At 49.2% G+C, this 23,976-nt stretch overlaps 1 long non-coding RNA gene across 1 annotated transcript in view; it reads right to left on the bottom strand.

The window, feature by feature from the left end:
* Positions 1–7,783, bottom strand: part of LOC136581828 (uncharacterized) — a 32,433-nt gene extending 24,650 nt beyond the window's left edge. The window contains exons 1-2 of the long non-coding RNA XR_010787087.1: positions 7,676–7,783; positions 723–1,122 (exon numbers count right to left, since the gene is read on the bottom strand). This is a non-coding gene — a long non-coding RNA (uncharacterized lncRNA). The remainder of the gene's footprint in view (positions 1–722; positions 1,123–7,675) is intronic.
* Positions 7,784–23,976: the final 16,193 nt, after the last annotated feature.

Genomic DNA, 23,976 nt, shown 5'->3' with positions numbered 1-23,976 from the left:
AATTGTTTTGACTTGAGACTACTAATACCCACTCTGTTGGCTTATAACACTCAACGGGGCCGGGTGTGAAGACATGCAATGCCGATGCTTTGGGAAAACGGACTCTTTGGTCTTCCTTTTTGAAAGTTTTTGTTTATTTTGTGGTCTCTTTGAGTCGCTACAAAGACCCGAGAAAAAGTCAGACAATAAGGACTTCTCATTCTCCAGGAGGCTTTACTTTTGCCCAGGTACAAAGTTTCTTTGTAGTTGGTGTAAACATTTGTATGGTTTCAGAGATAGGGGTGCGATAGAGAAGGTTATGGTCTTTGCCCATGAATGGGCTTTGGATAAGTTACAGGTAAGTGTTTTCCCATGGACATACGGATGAAGAAGTGACGTTCCTATAGAGTGCTGCTTCTTTTTTGGTCATTGTCAAAGCTTCATGACACTGTCAAGCTATTCGTCTGATCAAAGACTCCTGTTTACGGCCATCTAATAGCCCCTTGGGACTGGAATCCCGTGAATGAGGTATAAACTAATCAGTTAAGGAAACAGCAAGTTCCAGCGGCCATATTACCCTAAGCTGTCTGCCCCTTGGAGAGCCACATCCATTATTGCCGCATGGTTAATAAGCTGGATCTTCCATGGCTTGACAGGTATCAGTTGTCAAGGAAGATTTCTCATCAGCCCATTACTCCTGACACCTTCGGAAGTACACAACTGCTTCAAAGTTAGCGACTTACTTGTGGACAGTCCATCGCTCCTCTTTAGCTCCTTAGATAAAAAGGCAGAAAACGTAGTTCATAAAAGCACATTGTGAAGTGGAGCCTCACCGACGTGCCAGGAGACATTATGTCTCACGCCTTTACGAGGGTCAAGTATTTCATAAAGTTGCTGATTCCCAACTCTATGGACCATGGTGAGGACTTGCAGGGAGGTTATTCCTGGAGAACTAAGCACAGGTCTTCTGGGGATGTAGGCTCGCTCCAATCCTTCTGTCTCTTCATGCAATCCCAGACAAACTGCATCATGTTGAGATCAGGGCTCTACAGCAGGCCATATCATCACTTCCAGGACTGCTTAGCATTCTTTACACTGAAGATAGTTCTTGATGACATTGGCTGGATGTTTGGGGTCGTCCTGCTGAAGAATAAATTTTGAGCCAATCAGATGCTTCCCTCATGGTATTCTCCACCATGCTTCACTGCTAACTGCAGACACTCATTATTGTACCACTCTCCACCATGCTTCACTGTTGCCTGCAGGCACACATTAATGCACGGCTCTCCATCATGCTTCACTGCTGCCTGCAGACACTCATTATTGAACTGCTCTCCACCATGCTTCACTGCTGCCTGCAGACACTCATTATTGTACCACTCTCCACCATGCTTCACTGCAGCCTGCAGATACTCGTTATTGTAACGCTCTCCACCATGCTTCACTGCTGCTTGCAGACAGTCATTACTGTACTGCCTTCCACCATGCTTCACTGCTGCTTGCAGACACTCATTATTGTACCGCTCTCCACCATGCTTCACTGCTGCCTGCCAACACTCATTATTGTACTGCTCTCCACCATGCTTCACTGCTGCCTGCAGGCACTCAATCATTGTACCGCTCTCCACCATGCTTCACTGCTGCTTGCAGACAGTCATTATTGTACTGCCTTCCACCATGCTTCAGTACTGTCTGCAGACACTCATTATTGTACTGCCCTCCACCATGCTTCACTGCTGCCTGCAGATACTCATTATTGTAACACTCTCCACCATGCTTCACTGCTAACTGCTGATACTCATTATTGTACTGCTCTCCAACATGCTTTACTACTGCCTGCAGACACTCATTATTGTACTGCTCTCCACCATGCTTCACTGCTGCCTGCAGATACTCATTATTGTAACACTCTCCACCATGCTTCCCTGCTGCCTGCAGATACTCATTATTGTAACACTCTCCACCATGCTTCACTGCTAACTGCTGATACTCATTATTGTATCGCTCTCCAACATGCTTTACTACTGCCTGCAGACACTCATTATTGTACTGCTCTCCACCATGCTTTACTACTGCCTGCACACACTCATTATTGTACTGCTCTCCACCATGCTTTACTACTGCCTGCAGATACTCATTATTGTACTGCTCCCCACCATGCTTTACTACTGCCTGCAGACACTCATTATTGTACTGCTCTCCACCATGCTTCACTGCTGCCTGCAGACGCTCATTATTGTACCGCTCTCCACCATGCTTCACTGCTGCCTGCAGACACTCATTATTGTACTGCTCTCCACCATGCTTTACTGCTGCCTGCCAACACTCATTATTGTACTGCTCTCCACCATGCTTCACTGCTGCCTGCAGGCACTCAATCATTGTACCGCTCTCCACCATGCTTCACTGCTGCTTGCAGACAGTCATTATTGTACTGCCTTCCACCATGCTTCAGTACTGTCTGCAGACACTCATTATTGTACTGCCCTCCACCATGCTTCACTGCTGCCTGCAGATACTCATTATTGTAACACTCTCCACCATGCTTCACTGCTAACTGCTGATACTCATTATTGTACTGCTCTCCAACATGCTTTACTACTGCCTGCAGACACTCATTATTGTACTGCTCTCCACCATGCTTCACTGCTGCCTGCAGATACTCATTATTGTAACACTCTCCACCATGCTTCCCTGCTGCCTGCAGATACTCATTATTGTAACACTCTCCACCATGCTTCACTGCTAACTGCTGATACTCATTATTGTATCGCTCTCCAACATGCTTTACTACTGCCTGCAGACACTCATTATTGTACTGCTCTCCACCATGCTTTACTACTGCCTGCACACACTCATTATTGTACTGCTCTCCACCATGCTTTACTACTGCCTGCAGATACTCATTATTGTACTGCTCCCCACCATGCTTTACTACTGCCTGCAGACACTCATTATTGTACTGCTCTCCACCATGCTTCACTGCTGCCTGCAGACGCTCATTATTGTACCGCTCTCCACCATGCTTCACTGCTGCCTGCAGACACTCATTATTGTACTGCTCTCCACCATGCTTCACTGCTGCCTGCAGACACTCATTATTGTACCGCTCTCCACCATGCTTTACTGCTGCCTGCAGACACTCATTATTGTACTGCTCTCCACCATGCTTCACTGCTAACTGCTGATACTCATTATTGTATCGCTCTCCAACATGCTTTACTACTGCCTGCAGACACTCATTATTGTACCGCTCTCCACCATGCTTCAGTGCTGCCTGCAGACACTTATTATTGTACCGCTCTCCACCATGCTTCACTGCAGACACTCATTATTGTACTGCTCTCCACCATGCTTCACTGCTAACTGCTGATACTCATTATTGTATCGCTCTCCAACATGCTTTACTACTGCCTGCAGACACTCATTATTGTACTGCTCTCCACCATGCTTCACGGCTGCCTGCAGATACTCATTATTGTAACAGTCTCCACTGTACTTCACTGCTGCCTGCAGACACTCATCTTTATGCTCTCAAGCCCTTCGGCGAACAAACTTCCTTCTGCTTCGGCCAAATATGTCCCATTTTAACTCATCAGTCCAGACCACCTGCTGACATTTTTCTGCACCCAGTTCCCTGGTTTTCATGCATACGGCTCTTTGGCCTCTTCTCTTAGAGTCTCTGGAAAAATAAAAGCTGTTTTCAGAACTCCACTGCTATTCCTAACATTGTCGTTCTTACAAGTCTCCTTTCTTTTCTCAGTCCTATAAGAAAGCACATATAACACCCCACCAGCCTTGAGACACAACACATCACTCACTCTTGGCCTCTTGCACCGTCTTGTTGCCACCTTAACCCCTTAGTGACCAGATTATTCCTTGCTTTAAGCATCCAGCGACTCATCATCGACATAGTTGTATGAGGGCTGATGTGTTTTGGGATGAGTTGTAGACTTTACTGGCCGCACTCCGGGGTCCATATAATGTGCTGTAGGACTTTTATCACATCTTTTTAGGGGGAGATGAAAAATCGCGCCATTGTTTTTAGGTTTTGTTTTTACGGCTTTCACTATTCAGTAAGTAGGACCTGATAACTTTCTTATCCGAGCGGCGAGATTACTGCGACGCCAAGTTTATTTTTCACTACTTTTCCACAATAAAAACATGTTTTTAGTGAAAAACAACTGGATCTGCACAATAATAGCACTTCTGGCGTTAGTTTATAAAATTATTTTAACGCCGTTCACCACATGCGATAAATAACAAAAAGCTTTCATTGTCTGGGTCGTTACGAATGCGGTAACACCTGAGATGCACTGTTTTTTTTGAAAAAAAAACTTTTTGGTATTTTTCCATGTAAAAGGGGTTTTAATAGAGAAAAATGCGCTTTTTTTTTTTAAATTGGATTTTTTTCCCCTTAAATAAAACTTTATTAAACTTTTTTTGATGCTCTTTTTTAGTCCCTGAGGTCTTATTCACTATTTATGCATCACTTCTCTTGATTTCAATAGGAACATAACATTGCATTCGCGTGGACATCGCTCAGCATGCGAGGTGTTTGACTGTCCCATTGAAAACAATGACCGAGGCGTTCCGAGGGACACGAAGTCCCCTCTCCCTGTCATCTGCTTACATGCTGCAGTTGCTATTGATTGCGGCATGTACGGGGTTAAATTGCCAGGATCTGAGGTTTCCCCATATCTGGCTGTTAAAGCAGGAGCCGGGCTGTCAGTGGTCAGCCAATCCATCGCCTTAATAAGATGTATGTGCAGGTTTAAAGCCCATTAGAAGGGTCAGTAAAAAGTGTATTGGTGGTCACTAAGGGGTTAAAGAAATAAACTCCCGTCGGCTTCCTATCGATAATTTACTAAATATGTCGGCGACCATGAAAGCTGGAAGAGCCCTGCGCCCCCTAGATAATAATAGACTATATTAGGACCCCCCCCCCCCGGGAAGTCACTGACCAGTCTGCAGCGCTGTTCCGTGCGGTTACACGCGGTGCCTTCCTGCCTTGCCCATGTTGCCCACCGCCTCCTACTCGTAGCCTCTGGCCAATCTCGTACCCTCCTGTGTACTTATGTGGGCGGACAAGGCTCTTTAATCATGTCTATGGGACAGCAGCTCTATAAATGATGCCGGGCTAATTAATAGCAAATTCTGGCAAAACCCTGGAGGCGGGACGAGCGAGGGACGTCGGAGGCGACAATGCGCTAATTTTAGATCACAAAGTAATGACTTGCGTTGGAACATAACGCCCAAAAATAGATGTCTTCTACACATGCCCACCCACAGGGCACCGCTGAGATGGCGGGCAGAGCTCCAATACCTTCCAATGTACTGTATAGGCGAACAGGAAAGAAACAGCGCCTCCCCTGTCTACAGGTGGTGTTTGGTACTGCAGTCCAGCTCCGCTGCAGTCTATGCACAGGTGGGGGGCTGTTTTTGGAAGAAAGCAGCAACGTTTAACCCTTTTGTTGAATTACGGACGGTTTAGGACGTATTTGCACAGCGAACGAGGTTGATTTGCCCGCTTATCGGCGCGTAGTTCTGCACTTTTTGCGCACCCCGTTCACATGGGCGCGCGATACCCCTTCCCCCGCCCTGATTTAAAAGGCCATTTAGCTTAATGAGGTCCAGAGATGTTCTTTTTTTCACTAAATTGCGCAGCGTATTGCCCATTTGCGCTCGCACCTCCATAGACTTCTAATGGGCCACATGTTGCCCAGGAAAATAGATCAGATCAGATTTTTTCCGCACGCACAAAAAAAGGGTAATGAAAGCGAAACCGTTGAAATCAGCGGGTACTATTCTCTACGAATTGCGTGCACAAGTTTTGCGCAAATACATCCGTGTGAAGGAGCCCTAACTACGGATTGTGATGTAGAATGGCAGTCGGGTTTTTAAGCCATTTTCAATTCCACATCAGAGTTCGTAGACAGACGCGGATTTCGGTGCGGAGCTTATTCTTCGGTATTCTTAAGATCTCTGCTTGCTGTTGGTGAATGGAGCTGCAGTTTGCTACAAAGTATCAATATAAAGATTTGGGCACTAATCGCTCTTCTGGCTTAGGCTGGGTTCACATGTTGTGGTAGTCAGCGCGGCTTTAACCGCATTATGGGTTCACCGCTTACGTGATGTGGCTGCAGCATGTGACCCCGTTTAACCCCTTAGTGGCATGGTCTATTTTGGTCTTAAGGATGGAACGATTTTTGGGGTCATGGTCATCTCCATACCCTGCACTGCACATTTGTGTTATAAACGAGGGGATTTCAGTGTATTTTACTGTACTTGTTACGCACGCAGGGGAACGACCACACTGGATGGAAATGACTGTTTAGCCTAATGAGGTCCACCTGTTTCTTGCGTATGAATATGCGCTATGAATGATGTTCCAGCGTATTATACACACCTTTTGCACACAAGCTGCAACCAGCATCATGTGGTTCAGAGTGGTAAGGCAGCAGGCATGCGGTCCAAAGTGCTCACTCACAACCTGAAGGTTGCAGGTTCAATCCCTGCCTGGTTCAGGTAGCCGGCTCAGCGTTGACTCAGTCTTCCAAGGCCAGTAAAATGAGTACCCAGCTTGGTGGGAGGTAATAAATAAATTACCTGCAAGTGCTCGCCCCTACAATCTAAATGGCTAATGAGTTCTCGATGTGTCCTTTTAGCAGTGTATTGCGCCTCTTCTTGCACCCCTACATAGACTTCTGGGGACCTCTACTGCATAAATGCACACAAAAGTAGAGCGCGCTGCATCTTTTCCGGTGTGCGCAAAAAAAGGAAATGTGAACGAATCCATTGAAATCAATGTGTGCTATTCTCCGCACATACGGGCTCACATGGCCATAAGCGTAAACCGCTGCGGGGGTCAGGCAGTGCTTTACTGCAGCGAAGCCAGTGGCAGCCAGCAAACGTCCGTGTATGGCAGCGACATTGTATTTCACGCACGCTTTCTTGTGCAGACCGCCAGGTTTTTTTGGTTAATATTTCCTGCCATGTCACTTCGCAACGGCGCCCATAACAGTGTAATTGCGTGTATACGTGCCCATAGGGAACAATGCGCTCTATCGCACGTATATACATGGCAAAATAGAACATGCCCCGTTCTTTTCTGCGCTCGCATATTACGCAATTCCAACACGCTAATGTGAGGGGAACTGTGTAAGACAATGTAATTAATTGCCCGCCCGTTACCGCGTATCACGTTGCTTTGCGCGTATTTTACCGTCCTTTTTTTTTTTTACATTTGCCAGAAAAAAAAAGCCTGGATGGTCCCCGCCATTAAAAAGACGTATTAATCCAATGAGCGCGAGACAAGTTCTTTTTCCTGCGCAATGATCACGCATCTCCTAGCTTATCGTGCGTGCATTTACTCGCCCCCATTGACTTCTATGGGAACTTTTGGTGCAGAAAATAGAACATGCTGCATTTTTTTTGCGCGGCCGAAATATGAAAAATATGCGCATGTGACTTCTCTGGCATCGCTGCGAGAGAGAACTCAGACGTAAACAGAAACAGAAACAATGAAAACAATGGGTTCAATTCACTGCGTATCGCGCGCGCAAATTTTGTGTGTGCAAATACGCCGCCCTACACACTGGCAGCGCAGAACTCCAGCCTCCGGCTACAACTCCGACAAACAATAGCCGCTGACTAACTAAATTAATAAAGCACCAAGCTGAGGGGGATAACTTACACGTCTGCGCCGCCACATAACCGCTGCGGGGATCGGATGTCAGGCTTGGTTGCTGAGAATGACTGCGGCCAACACTTCAGAGGAGCGGGTCAGACACCTGTCTCCTCGCGGCCGGGACAGCAGCTGAGAAAAATCATTATGTAGCAAGTTATTATAGAGAACAGAAGGGCGGCGTGTCCATTAGCACATCACACGCCGCCACCCGCGCCTCGGCCCAATTTATTTAAGGCTGCAATTCAATCTGATTATTCGCCGCCCCTCCCCCGCCCGCCGCGCGGAAGAGGAATTTACACTGCTGAAATATTAAGCCATTTTGTAACTGCTTAATGATCAGTCCGGTGAAGCGAGCGGCCGATGAGATAACATTACTGGCACCGAGGGCACAGCCACAATTCAGTCTTTTTCTGCCGTATTCGCACGAGCGTTTTTTCCCAGCCAATAGCCGTAAAAAAAAAATCATGAAATAAAATCGCCAGATCGCCGGCGATTTTTACGTGCAGCATCAAAAGATATGCCATGAAATTCTGGGAGGTACCGGCCCCACCTCTATGGGAGTTACAGAACAGCGTAGTGAAGCCCACTTGGCTTTTTCTGTAAGTCCCGATCACCGCTGGCCACTGTATTCACACCGATTGGGGTCAATGGAGGCCGGCGCTAGAGGTAAGTGCTCGTCGCAGAAGGCGGAGCCCACACTGATCAGACCTTTACGGTATACCACCGACTGCCAAAACTCGCACTGAAATTGACCCCAATGTTTTCAATGTTTCTGTTTACGTCTGAGTTCTCTCTCGCAGCGATGCCAGAGAAGTCGCAGCATGTTCTATTTTACTGCAAGTCCACCAAAATCTCACCCCTGGTTTCTAACCGGTGAGATAAAAAAATCCCCTCGTACTCACATCGCACTTTGTGCAGTTTGTCATTCTTCCTATGTAAAAGAAATGCAATTTTCTCCTATGGGAGTCTATGCGAGCCGGCCGTCAGAGAGGGAAGGAGTTTAACATCCCCACAGGGATGAAGGGAGTCCCCGCGGGGAGTCCCTTCACCCCTGCTGGGGATTACCTTCATCCCTGCCGGGAACTCCCTTATTAGGCCTCATGTCCAAGGCTAAAATGTAATTTAAAATCCCCAGCGTTTCTCCCGCACGCGGATCCGCGCGCCCATAGGGATGCATTGGGCATTCATAGGTAGTTAAATACCTGCGGATGTAATTTTTCCCTTCAGGCGTGGATCCGCGTGCGGGAAAAAAAACGCGGCATGCTCCATTTTAGTGCGGGTTTCCCACGGGGACGGCTCCCGCAGGCTTCTATTGAAGCCTATGGAAGCTGTCCGGATCCGCGGAACACCCGTACCGGAATTAAAACTCACCTGTCCGGACACTGTGGATCTTCCCTCTGTCCCAGCTGGATCTTCTTTCTTCAGCCCGATGCATGCCGAGCACATCCGCCGGGCCGAAGAAAGAAGATCCGGCCACGACGGAGGGAAGATCCGCAGCGTCCGGACAGGTGAGTTTATTCTTATTTTCAGCGCTCATGTCCGTGGGGCAGGAGGGACCCGCTACGGATTCTACATGAAGAATCTGCGGCGGGCCTGATTTTCCCCGTGGACATGAGGCATAACTCTTTGTGCGGATGAAGGGAAACCCTGCCAGAGACTCTCTTCATCTCGGGGCTGCAGTGTCAGTGCCACAGCCAGCTGTGTTAAGATCGTGAAGAAGAGCCACGATTCTTCGTTCACGTGATTTAACCCTTTGCAATCCAATTTTGGATTCAGGGTTTCCTAGGGGTTTTTCTCTTTCTGCCATTATACAATGCTGCTACCTGCTGGCTAGAGCCAGTACTGCGGTATTGGACATGCTGGAGTGGCCCCCCGACAACAGAGCGGCCAGTAATCTACAGTAAGAATACCCTGCCGGACGTCTTCCAACATCGGAAGCTGTGCAGCATTCAATCAGAATGTCTTCAGACGTCAGACAGTGGATTGGAAAGGGTTAACACTCTGGTAACCACAATTTTTTTCGCATGGCTATCGGGGCGCTAAAATGACGTTCGTGTGAACAAGGTCTAAGGGTTCGTTCACACGAGCGTATCTGTGCAGCTAATTGCGCCAATTCTGCGTCTGTAATACACAGTGAATAGCACCCACTGAGTTCAATGGGTTTGTTCAGATGAGGGTCAAAAACCGCGCAGCATGACCTATTTTAGTGCACATTTGCGCGCCGCAAGAGCCCAATGAAATCAATGGGTGACACACGCAGAAAACCAACATGATTTTGCGCAGATTTCTTACTTACGCGAACACGCGGTACATTTGTGCATGTAAATACATACCGGAGTGCCTTAACACTGGCGAGAAAATCATGCGATTTTTGCGCGATGCAAAACGCAGAATTATGAAACCAATGATTTTTTTTTTTTTGCGGGACCGAAATGCGCAGGTAAAAAAAACATGGCTGAAACCATTGAAATCAATGGGTTCTATTCACTGCGTCTTGCACGCCAATTTTGTACATGTAACATGCAGTGCAAATGCGTACGGGTGAATAAACCCCTTTAATCCCACGCCACGTGTCCGCGCTCGCCACTATATATGATCAGCTGCTATAAAGGCCTTTTTAATCCAGATTATGGGCACATATGATGGCAAATGTGAACTCGCCCTTTAACGCTTCCCTCCCGTGCTGAGCGGGGGGTCTGGACATCCCCTCCAGTTCTAGGAGTGATGATCAGAAAGTACATATAACAGTGAAAACATGACCCCTGAGCGTGTTTATGGGGAAACACTATTCTAATGGCTCGGGCGCGAGGTGTGCGTTACCTGTCCGTCCGCGGAGCGGAGAGATAAGGAGGCCACTGAATGACAACCTACATTATTGATAGCGCCGTGTCACTAGAACCATTCAGAGGCAAGGGGTTATCTCCGGGCCTGGTGTTAGGGATACCTGACAGTGGAGATAACGGGCTAACACTTTCCAGAGCGGACCAGGAATTGCGCCAAGGCTGACACTCTAGTGAAACACTCTTACATACGGGTCACTGAAGATTATTTTGCATTCCCGATTGTTAAATGGGCCCTCAAGCTAATGTCAGCCCTATGTATATCTGCTGTGGACTGGGGTTGGTCTGAACCCTCTGAAGTCAACAGGAGCCTGCAGTACCAACCCCAGCCACTGCGCTATGGACAGTGCTTTCTGCTTCCTGTTCGAATAGCACTCCATTCATTGAGCGCTAGGTAGCCTGTAAGGCCGGTGGCACATGAACGGATTTGCACTGCGGAATCCACGGTCGGTGTCCGCACGAAGGATCCGCAGCAAATACCGTACAGAACATGCTATGCAAAATCGCTTTTTCCTACATGCTCGCGGAAACGAATCACCATTTCTGCGGGCGGAGGAAAAATCGAAGCATGTTCTATTTTTGCGCTGGCTCCATTGTAGTCAATGAAAGCCATCTGACCCGGGGGCCATCCACAATTGACATGGCAGGTAGGTCGCGGGTACCGTGGTCATCGAATAGTGACGGCGCGGGAAAAACGATTTGAGAAAAAAAATCTGTACTGCGCATGACTGACGGCGAGCCGTCCAGACCATCCGCAGTACAGAGGATACAGAAGAATGGCAGGTACGTGCGGTCGCCGAACACAGTCGGAGTTCGATTGAGGAACCGACCTGCTACATTGCAGGAGCTTCAGGCCGCCTTCACACGGGCGAGAAAATTGTGCGAGATTTGTGCGTTGCGAGGCAAGTCTCGCATGAATATGAACCCCATCCTTTGAATGATGTCCTATAGATGAGCGATGTTTCCCCGCATTGCGTTGTGATCGCGGCACGTTCTATCTTTGACGCATTGTTTGTGATGGGGCCGATGGCAGCACCACACGCTAGGCACACGCAGTGCGAGGCTTCCCCACCGAAAACAATAGGAGAAACTCTGCAATCCATGATCGCTACTTCACCGCCTCGCACCTGCGGCAAAATCGCATGTTGGCGAGAGCGAGTGATTTACGGCTCGCAATCCCGTGTGGTATTGAATTATTATTGTCCTGGCTTAAAGCCGAGGACCAAGCGCCGAAAATGTACTGTGCATCATCCTTAAGGGGTTAAAGTCTATGGAATCCCGTACGAACGCAACAAATATGCGCTGCATGCGTATTCGCTGTGTCGTTATGGACGCTGACAGGTGACAATAGTGACATCCACTGGGCCGCCTTGTGTTTTTAGTGTGTGTGAAAAGTGCAGCGAATACAGATGCAACATGTACGGAGCAAAAACCCGCACTAACTGCGCACCTGTACATGCAGTGAAAACGACAGGTTCGTGCATGAAAAGAACTTTCATCAGAATACCCCAATGCAAATCAATGAGGCTTATGCTGTCTGTATTAAGGGCGCTTTACACGAACGTATGCGCAAAAAGGCCCGCCCCAGCGCATCATATCAGCGCATGAATAAAGCTGTTCAGGTTGTTTTGCGCGCATGTCTGCGCACAGTACTGTACTTTTTGCGCATGCAAGGCCAGTTCACACACAACACATGGAGTTAAAGGCCATTTAGCCTAACGAGGTCCGGATGTGTTCTTCTTTGTGCACAAAACACGGACAGTAGCGCCGGGCCTATTATGCTGCACGCATGCGAAATGCGCAAGGACGCGCTTATGAGAACGATCCCATTGCAATGGACGCTAACACGTTTTCCTTGGCGCTGGAAGTGTTAAGAAATGTACAATCGGCATTTCCCCCTCGCTGTGCCGGAGACCCTCCTCATCTGTCATTATTCAGATTGATGGCTCTACTGGCTTAATCCCCCCAGAATAACAAAGCCCCTCCACAGCTCAGTCTATGCGAATGGCGGCTTTAGAGTAAGATCCTCCTTCAATATGTATTGGCAGTCAGGGAGATGAGTTGGCGTCTGATTTCGGGGAGCTCACAATGGAGATTTACTCTCTTCAGTGAGGGGCGAGAGGCGATCAATCAAGTGGGATCAGTAGTGCGGCTGATCCCATCACTCTCCTCTGTGTACAAACTATCAGACTAATGGGGCAACTCTGTCCCTCCATCACTGTCACTGTTACTACCTGCACAGCGCCGCCCCCAAAAGTTTTGGGAAATGAGACCTGACGAAGAAGACAAAACACAAGCGCTAGAACTGGAGGCGGTGATTTACAGATTTCAGGGTGAAGCTGCAGATAGGACTAGGGCAGTGTTTTACAGAGGGGGCCCGGTCTTATGGAACTGGGGGAAAGTTTTTGAACTTTATGTATATCAAGGCTTTACACTCTGGTTTAAAGGGCAAAAACACATTTTCCAGCCCTTCCTTCCCTCACCTGATTGCTTGTCACACTCTGGAAATCTCCTCCGTGTATTTCAGCCACTTCCAAGCAGTGCAGCCCCCTGTCTGATGCTTATTAGGCACCATCCTCTTTAGAGCAAGATTTTTTAACTTTCAATTTCAAATCAGCCCCATGATGCATAAACACAGCATTAGCTGAGGCTATACCATTTCTGCCTGCAGGGAGGACAGTTTAATTATCATTACGGCCTCCTGTACACGGGCATATTTGCATTGCGGGCGTCCGCCTCCGGACTCTGCAGCAAATACAGCCCATAGTATTTTATGGCAAAACGCCATTTCACCTCCATGAGCGGAAATTCATTGCGAGTTACGCACATCCGGCTTCCATTGAAGTCAATCGAAGCTGTCCATGCAGTGAGCACTGCGGAAGTATCGCGGGATACACGTCACTCCCCAGCGCCGGCAGCTACTGTGCATGCGCGACGTGTTATAGTGACACATGGAGCTGGAAAAGGCTACAAGGGCTAAAGAGCATTCGGGACAGCACACAAACAGCGGCCATATGTGTCCCTGGGGACCTCTAGGTGGACATCACTAGATTAATTCCTCCTTCTGTATCTCTACTAAGGACCATCATACTGTACACAGGTCTTCTGTTGAGTCATCTACAATCTCGATGAAGATCTTGGAGCCTGTAGACATTCTCTTCCTCCTTCAAGAACCTGTACAAGTTTTCCTAGAAGTTTGTGATTGACTAAGCAGCAGCTGTGAGCGGAGCTCCTGGTTTACAGTCAGATGAGGTCCTGCGAAGTTACTTTATATCACATTACCGGCTGATTTCTTCCAGAGTCTGACGCTGGCTCCCTCGTGCTGGATAATAAACTTACAGCTGACGTCTTAGTCACCGACTTAAATGTTGTATCAGCGCTTTTATTACCTGCCATTGAGATGTCAATAACAAAGGTTAATTAATGTTGGGGCCTGGGGAAAGCATACTAGGAAATAATGGACAGCGCTGTGCAAATGTTCTAGGCAGGGGTGGAAAAATGCTGCAAAGTAAGTATGAGGAGAGATGGCCGCAGTGGAATGCAGGCGGCGAGGCCGTTCCAAAATCCGAAAGGCATTTCTCCCGTGGAAATCCTGTAGTATTTCCGTGCGGTTATTCCTCAAGATTTTCGCAGGATTTCGGTCCCGTGTGACTCCAGCCTAAGGGCTCCTACCCACTTGCATGGACAAGTGTAATCATACCAGTATTTGATGTCATCGCCCTTTGCCTTCAAAACAGCATCAATTCTTCTCAGTACACTCGCATGCAGTTTTTGAAGGAACTTGGCAGAGAGGTTGTACCAGATATCTTGAAGAACTAACCACAGCTCTTCCTTGGATGTTCGCTCGCTCAAATCTTTCTGTCTCCTCATGTAATCCCAGAATGACTGCATGATGAGATCAGGTCTCTGTGGGGGTGATATCATCACTTCCAGGACTCCTTGTTCTTTTTTACTAGGAAATTATAGTACCAGTATTTATGGTGGTGCAATGCGCCACACGGCTCTGCTACATTCACGTCACACAAAGCTCTGCTGCATGCGTGTCATGCACACACACAGCTGTGGTACATGGGCGTGTGACAGACACACACAGTTCTGCTACGTGGCATGCGCGGCACAAAAACAGCTCTGCTACATGACATACGCATCCCATACACAGCTTTGGTACATGACATGCGCCTGACAGACATGACATGTGCATAGTACAAACACAGCTCTGCTATATTATATGCGCGTGACAGACAGAGCTGTGCCACAGTACACGCGCATGGTACAAACTCAGCTCTGCTACATGACGTGCTTCACAGACACAGCTTTGGTACATGACATGCGCCTGCCAGACATGACATGCACATGGTACAAACACAGCTGTGCTACATTATATGCGCGTGACGGACACAGCTGTGCTACATGGCATGTGCATATTACAAACTCAGCTTTACTACATGACATGTGCTTCACAGACACAGATTTGGTATATGACATGCACCTGACAGACATGACATGCACATGGTACAAACACAGCTCTGCTACATTATATGCACATGACAGACACAGCTGTGCCACAGTACAAGGGCAGACACTCACTATTGTACTGCTCTGCATCATGCTTCACTGCTGCCTGCAGATGCTCATTATTGTACCGCTCTCCAGACTGCTGCCTGCAGACACTCATTACTGTACCACTCTCCATCATGCTTCACTGCTATCTGCAGACACTCATTATTGTACTACTCTCCACCATGCTTCACTGTTGCCTGCAGACACCCATTATTGTACCGCTCTCAACCATGCTTCACTGCTGCCTGCAGACACTCATTATTGTACCGTTCTCCACCATGCTTCACTGCTGCCTGCAGACACTCATTATTGTACCACTCTCCACCATGTTTCACTGCTGCCTGCAGACACTCATTATTATACTGCTCTCCACCATGCTTCACTGCTGCCTGCAGACATTATTGTACTGATCTCCACCATGCTTTACTGCTGCCTGTAGACATTATTATACCGCTCTCCACCATGTTTCACTGCTGCCTGCAGACACTCATTATTGTACCACTCTCCACCATGCTTCACTGTTGCCTGCTGACACTCATTATTGTACTGCTCTCCACCATGCTTCACTGCTGCCTGCAGACATTATTATGCCGATCTCCACCATGCTTTACTGCTACCTGTAGACATTATTGTACCGCTCTCCACCATGCTTCACTGCAGCCTGCAGACACTCATTATTGTACCACTCTTCACCATGCTTCACTGTTGCCTGCAGATATTCATTATTGTACTGCTCTCCACCATGCTTCACCTTTGCCTGCAGACACTCATTATTGTACTGCTCTCCACCATGCTTCACTGTTGCCTGCAGACACTCATTATTGTACCACTCTCCACCATACTTCACTGCTGCATGCAGACACTCATTATTGTACCGCTCTCCACCATGCTTCACTGTTGCCTGCAGACACTCATTATTGTACCACTCTCCACCATACTTCACTGCTGCCTGCAGACACTCATTATTGTAACACTCTCCACCATGCTTCACTGCTGCCTGCAGACACTCATTATTGTACTGCTCTCCACCATGCTTCACTGCTGCCTGCAGACACTCATTATTGTACCGCTCTTAACCATGCTGCACTTCTGCCTGCAGACACTCATTATTGTACCACTCTCCACTATGCTTCACTGCTGCCTGCAGACACTCATTATTATGCTGCTCTCCAGCCCTATGGTGAACAAACTGCGTTCAGTAGCAGACAAATATTTATAATTTAGACTCATCTGCCCAAGGGAAGACAAGCAGTCTGTATGCATGTGATCTGCAAGAGTGCCTTCCACGTGGATGAGGGGGCCCAGAGAGTGCCACAAAATAATTTCCTACACCGTAACGCTGCTGCCACCAGCTTGTGTTCTTCCAGCAATGGTTGCAGGGTATTTGTTCTCTGATGTTTCTCACCTGACACACCAACGTCAATCTATTCGATGAAGTAGAAAACGTGACTCATCGGAGTGGGCAATTCTTTGCCAATCAGCAGTGGTCCAATTCCAATACTGCCCTGCAAATTAAAGCTTTATCTTCCAATTCACCTTTGCTAGCATACGTGCAGTGACCATCCGCCGGCTTCAGAGCCCCGTACGCTGTAGGTTCGCTGAACTGTTTTTTTAGACAAACGTCTGGTAGCCCTCTGGTTCATTTTCATGGTGAGCTGCCCCACTGCACCGTATAGGTTGGCCCTTTCACATCAGTGGCACGTGGTGCTCCGCAGTTTCCATGTTGGTTATTCCCAATGCTGCCATTTGTCCATTCGCAATACATTTGCACCACAGCAGCACATTGACAGTTCAGAAACTGCGCTTGGCCCGAAAGCCAATAATCATCCCTTTTTTGCAACTCTGATAAATAGCCCCTTATACCCATGACAACTATGAGTGATATGTTAGCAGACAACCTATTACCCACCTTATATACCCACCAAGCCCACCATACGTCACTTCCTTCATGCCCTGCCAACGTCAAAAGTGAGAGGTGGTCATAATAATGTGACTCGACTGTACGATTGTCTGTCTGGGGAAGAAGGATTGTTGTTCATCCCCATAGGGCAGTCATTGGTCGGCTTCACATCCTACTGTTCACATGTGGAGATGATGAGTGAGCTAAAAAGCTCCAATCAGCCAAGTGCTTGCTCATTCTTTATGCCAGGTGCAATTAAGTTCTCAGGTCTCCTTGTCTTTTTTCAAAAAAACTTACTCCAGAAAACTAAAAGTATTGTCACTTCTCAGCCTAATCTCCCTCTTGACGTGAACATATTGGACCTCCGTAATCACACATTGGAAAGCCATTAATGTCAAATCTTGGAAGACCCCTTGGTCTCGATGAGTAGAGCCCCAGCTGCTGAACCAGTCACCATGACAGTCAATGTCAGACGCGGGCCCAGTGGTTCCCAGCATTCCTATCCATGTACTGAAAATAGGTGTTGTTTCATTGTGATCCCGCTCATGCCCTTTCCCACCGCCATGTATGCCTGGAATTCTTCTGAAACCAAATGCTAACTATTCCAACCGGAGAATGCTTCCTCTCTGAGGGTAGACGAGAGTCGCCAGTGGCAGCAGGGTATGAGGTTGACCCGTCTCTTGTGGCCGGTCACAGACTCATTAGTCACCTAGCCTCTGCTGCCACTTATTATAGTACATGAATAATAGAGAATATTGATATGAAGAACTTTGAGACGGGTAATGAATTACACAACCATCTAGTGTCCATGTTGAGGTGCGCTGATATACTCACATGCCTATGCGCCTCACTAGAAATATGTAGCGTAGATGCATGCACCAAAACCGGGTGGTCTCAGATTAGGCTGTGTCTGGTATTGCAGCTATACTATTGCAGCAGTATGGCTTAGTCTCTTTCACTTTAAGGGGGTATTCGGGGTCCAACAAGTTAAGGGGTAACTAGCTGATTGGTGGAGGTCTGACCAATGGGACTCCCACTGATCATGAAAATGGAGGCTCGGTCACTTCCTGAAAGAAGGGATCACTGGTTGGGCAGGCGCACTGCGCTCCATTGATTTCAATGAGAGCACTAAAGATTCCAGAGTACTTGACTCGGAATAGGGAATAACTAATGGAGCTAAGCTGCAATACTAGACAAATCCATTGCTAAGAGTGGTGCTGTTCCTATGAGAAAAAAGGAGAATCCTTTTTTCTGTTCTTAGACAAGCCATTTAAAGCGATCATCCTGGCTTTCTCTGACCACTTGATGCACACTGTACATAGCATGCATGGATAGTATAAGACACTACATGCAGCTCTGACTAATTAGCACTGGTCACATAGGCAGCCTGGTCAATTAATACAGGTGTAGTGTCTTAGATTAATTATGAATACAGAGGGTGCATCAGACAGTCCGAGAAGCTGGTGCGGCCATCTTTGTTTCTGCAGGCCCGGACAGTCGCTTTAACTTGCTTTGGACCAAGCAACATAAAGATACAGAACTACATCCTAGACTTTAAGCATATACCATTGTACGTATACGGAGGGGGTTTAAAGCTTCTGCATGAGCAGGTTGGGTGCTCAGCTGTCAGAGACAGCCAAGGACCCTGAGGAGAAGACAGAAACGTTTACAACAGCCTCAGCTTTCTTTTTTCCAGTGTACATAGCGATCAATGAGCGCTATATAGAGAATAAGGGAAGTGGCAGTGCTGTTTCCTCTAATGGACCTTGCAATCATGTGTTCGCCAGCAACCCCCGACATTGCAAAGGTACTTAGTCTTAGCAGACCCCAGCCAAGCTTTCATCTGCAACTCTTGCCTATAGAGAAGTGTTTATAGAGTTAGGCACTAGAGATGAGCGAGCGTACTCGGTTCGGGTGTTTTTGCACTCGAGCACCGCTTTTTCCGAGTAACTGACTACTTGGACGAAAAGATTCAGGGGGCGCCGGGGGTGAGCGGGGGTGGCGTGGTGGAGCGGGGGGTAGCAGTGGGGAACAGGGGGGAGCTCTCTCTCCCCCCCCCCACTCCCCTCTGCAACCCCCCGCTCACCCCCGGCACCCCCCGAATCTTTTCGCCCGAGTAGTCAGTTACTCGAAAAAAGCGGTGCTCGATTGCAAAATCGCCCTAAACGAGTACGCTCGCTCATCTCTATTAGGCACACATCCAATAATGTTAGTTTGGATGTGACGGATGGGCACACATATTTTGATCAACCTTGCATTTTTATGCAGTTAGTATAAACAGTTGTGCAATTTTATGCCGGCTATTCAATATGTATGAGTGCTGAAGCACATGGTTCAGTTCCTGTAATTGTCACAGCCGTGGCTTATGTGGGCCTTCACATGTATTTAATTTGTTGGAGGTGCTGACTGATGTTTTTTGTTGCGTGTTCATCTCTATGGATGCCACAGTTATAGTGGAAAGCTGCAAAAAAATGACAATGCGAATGTTCCCCAGAGGTCTAATATAACATTATGGGGAACACAGAAATATATACTAAAATAAGTAAAAGAGAGTATAGAATAAATCACAAATACATTAAAAGAAACGTGCCGCCCACACCAATCTAAACTGTTGCCATAGCCTATCTATGTGGGATAGGTCATCAATAGCAGATAGGCGGGGGTCCATCATCTGGGATCAGCTTTTCTCTAGGTCGGAGCTCTTGTGCACTGAACTGATTTCTGCAGGAAGCTGACAGCTCCATTCTTATTGCAGTGGCCAGGCTGGGTATTGCAGGCCATTGAAATGAAAGGGAACTTTGCTTGTAATACCAAGTCTATCCACTGCAGTGGGAACAGAGCTGTCTACATCAGTGCAGTGCAAAAGCATATTATCCCAGAAAACAGCTGATTGGCGGAAGTTCTGGGTGACGGATCCTGCACAATCTACTTAGAATGGCTTTCCTTAGTATTACACAGTGTTCTCTCTATAGAATAACCTTCAGACTTGAGTCATGGTCCGGCCTTAACCCGCTTGTGACTAGCATGTGATCTACATGAGGCCAGCTTGTAGAGGGGAATAGGGTGGATGTAAGTTGGGTCGATCATGCTCCTTAGGTCTGCATGGCCAGATGATCTTCTCAGTATGGCAGCGTCTTGTGAAGCTACATGAATCATCCTCCTCCTGGCTCTGTGTCCGCCCCACTGATGTTCTAAGATGCCAGTGTCAGCCCATGACCATTCCATCACTTAGTTCTGCTGCTGTATTTATGTTCTGAACTTGGTTCTGGTGCTGTATTTACGGTATGTAGAGATGAGCGAACGTACTCGTCCGAGCTTGATACTCGTTTGAGTATTAGCGTGTTCGAGATGCTCGTTACTCGAGACGAGTACCACGCGATGTTCGAGTTACTTTCACTTTCCTCTCTGAGATGTTAGCGCGCTTTTCTGGCCAATAGAAAGACAGGGAAGGCATTACAACTTCCCCCTGCGACGTTCAAGCCCTATACCACCCCCCTGCAGTGAGTGGCTGGCGAGATCAGGTGTCACCCGAGTATAAAAATCGGCCCCTCCTGCGGCTCGCCTCAGATGCCTTGTGAGTTAGCTGAGGGACAGTGGTATCGTGTTGGAGCTGCTGTAGGGAGAGTGTTAGGAGTTAGTGTAGGCTTCAAGAACCCCAACGGTCCTTCTTAGGGCCACATCTAACCGTGTGCAGTAGTGTGGAGGCTGCTTTTAGCAGTGTTGCACATTTTTTTTTTTTTTGTATATCGGCCGTGCAGAGCATTGCGCCCTGCAGTAATACTCCAGGGATAGAATTGTGTAGGCAGGGACAGAAGACATATATTATAGATTGAATATACGCAGTGGTCCTTTAGAAAATAATATTTGAAAAAAATCTATTTGGCCTGCCTGTCACTGTGCTCAGTGTTCTGGGTCCGTGTGTGCTGGGGGTAGTAGTTCTCCAAATAAATACGCAGCCAGCTAAGTGTTACAGCAGGCTTGCGGCAAATTATTTCCTGGCGTTCCGTAAGCGAACTCAGCCTCCAACCACAGGCCAATAAGCGGCACATTTAATTACAGTGTTGTGTTTCTGCATTCCTGGTAATACAGCATGCTGAGGGGTAGGGGTAGGCCTAGAGGATGTGGACGCGGCCGAGGACGCGGAGGCCCTAGTCCGGGTGTGGGCACAGGCCAAGCTCCTGATCCAGGTGTATCGCAGCTGACTGCTGCGGGATTAGGAGAGAGGCACGTTTCTGGCGTCCCCACATTCATAGCACATTTAATGGGTCCACGCGGTAGACCCTTATTAGAAAATGAGCAGTGTGAGCAGGTCCTGTCGTGGATGGCAGAAAGTGCTTCCAGCAACCTACCGTCCACCCAGAGTTCTACGCCGTCCACTGCTGCAACTCAGAATCCTCTGGCTGCTGCTCCTCCTTCCTCCCAGCCTCCTCACTCCATGAAAATGAGACATTCTGAGGAGCGGGCAGACTCCCAGGAACTGTTCTCGGGCCCCTGCTCAGATTGGGCAGCAGTGGTTCCTCTCCCACCAGAGGAGTTTATCGTGACTGATGCCCAACCATTGCAAAGTTCCCGGGGTCCGGGGGATTAGGCTGGGGACTTCCGGCAACTGTCTCGAGACCTTTCAGTGGGTGAGGAGGCCGATGACGATGAGACACAGTTGTCTATCAGTGAGGTAGTAGTAAGGGCATTAAGTCCGAGGGAGGAGCGCACCGAGGATTCTGAGGAAGAGCAGCAGGACAATGAGGTGACTGACCCCACCTGGTTTGCTACGCCTACTGAGGACAGGTCTTCAGAGGGGGAGGCAAGGGCAGCAGCAGGGCAGGTTGCAAGAGGCAGTGCGGTGGCCAGGGGTAGAGGCAGGGCCAGACCGAATAATCCACCAACTGTTTCCCAAAGCGCCCCCTCGCGCCATGCCACCCTGCAGAGGCCGAGGTGCTCAAAGGTCTGGCAATTTTTCACTGAGAGTGCAGACGACCGACGAACAGTGGTGTGCAACCTTTGTCGCGCCAAGATCAGCCGGGGAGCCACCACCACCAGCCTCACCGCCACCACCACCAGCATGCGCAGACATATGATGGCCAAGCACCCCACAAGGTGGGACGAAGGCCGTTCACCGCCTCCGGTTTGCACCGCTGCCTCTCCCCCTGTGCCCCAACCTGCCACTGAGATCCAACCCCGCTCTGAGGACACAGGCACTACCGTCTCCTGGCCTGCACCCACACCCTCACCTCCGCTGTCCTCGGCCCAATCCACCAATGTCTCTCAGCGCACCGTCCAGCCGTCGCTAGCGCAGTGTTTGAGCGCAAGCGCAAGTACGCCGCCACGCACCCGCACGCTCAAGCGTTAAACGTGCACATAGCAAAATTTATCAGCCTGGAGATGCTGCCGTATAGGGTTGTGGAAACGGAGGCTTTCAAAAGTATGATGGCGGCGGTGGCCCCGCGCTACTCAGTTCCCAGTCACCACTACTTTTCCCGATGTGCCGTCCCAGCCCTGCACGACCACGTCTCCCGCAACATTGTACGCGCCCTACCAACGCGGTTACTGCCAAGGTCCACTTAACAACGGACACGTGGACAAGCACAGGCGGGCAGGGCCACTTTATCTCCCTGACGGCACATTGGGTGAATTTAGTGGAGGCTGGGACAGAGTCAGAGCCTGGGACCGCTCACGTCCTACCCACCCCCAGAATTGCGGGCCACAGCTCGGTGGTGGTATCTGCGGCGGTGTATGCTTCCTCCACTAAACCACCCTCCTCCTCCTCCTCCTCCGCAACCTCTGTCTCGCAATCAAGATGTGTCAGCAGCAGCACGTCGCCAGCAGTCGGTGTCGCGTGTCGTGGCAGCACAGCGGTGGGCAAGCGTCAGCAGGCCGTGCTGAAACTACTCAGCTTAGGAGATAAGAGGCACACGGCCCACGAACTGCTGCAGGGTCTGACAGAGCAGACCGACCGCTGGCTTGCGCCGCTGAGCCTCCAACCGGGCATGGTCGTGTGTGACAACGGCCGTAACCTGGTGGCGGCTCTGCAGCTCGGCAGCCTCACGCACGTGCCATGCCTGGCCCACGTCTTTAATTTGGTGGTTCAGCGCTTTCTGAAAAGCTACCCTCGCTTGTCAGACCTGCTCGGAAAGGTGCGCCGGCTCTGCGCACATTTCCGCAAGTCCCACACGGACGCTGCCACCCTGCGCACCCTGCAACATCGGTTTAATCTGCCAGTGCACCGACTGCTGTGCGACGTGCCCACACGGTGGAACTCTACGCTCCACATGTTGGCCAGACTCTATGAGCAGCGTAGAGCTATAGTGGAATACCAACTCCAACATGGGCGGCGCAGTGGGAGTCAGCCTCCTCAATTCTTTAGGCCGCCTGCAGACGAGCGGAAATCCCGCCGCGGGATTTCCCGCGGGATTTCCGCCGCTGAAAGTCTGCATAGGAGTGCATTACAATACGCACTCCTATGCAGACGGCCGCGGTTTGGCCGCGCGAAATCTCGCGCGGCAAACAAACCGCGGCATGTTCTAATTTTGTGCGGAGCACGCACTCACCTGGCCGCCGGCTCCGGTCTGCGCATGCGCCGGCTGCGCGGCAGCCGGCACATCAAAGAGCCGGGGCCGCCAGGCGCGGGTGAGTACGCGCTCGCCCCTGCAGGCTCTGGGGTCGGATCGCGCGGCGAGATTTCTCGCTGCCGGATCCGACCCGCTCGTCTGCAGGCGGCCTTACAGAAGAGTGGGCCTGGTTGGCAGCCATCTGCCAGGTCCTTGGAAACTTTGAGGAGTCTTCCCAGGTGGTGAGCGGCGATGCTGCAATCATTAGCGTCACCATTCCTCTGCTATGCCTCTTGAGAAGTTCCCTGCAAAGCATAAAGGCAGAAGCTTTGCACTCGGAAACAGAGCCGGGGGAAGACAGTATGTCGGTGGATAGTCAGAGCACCCTCCTGTCTATATCTCAGCGCGGTGAGGAGGAGGAGGAGGAGGAAGATGAGGAGGATGAGGAGGAGGGGGAAGAGA

Source organism: Eleutherodactylus coqui, chromosome 11 (genome assembly GCF_035609145.1).
Source record: "Eleutherodactylus coqui strain aEleCoq1 chromosome 11, aEleCoq1.hap1, whole genome shotgun sequence".
Classification (NCBI taxonomy): Eukaryota; Metazoa; Chordata; class Amphibia; order Anura; family Eleutherodactylidae; genus Eleutherodactylus; species Eleutherodactylus coqui.
The sequence above is the reverse complement of the archived record's forward strand: the minus strand, read 5'-3'. Positions and strand labels throughout refer to the sequence as shown.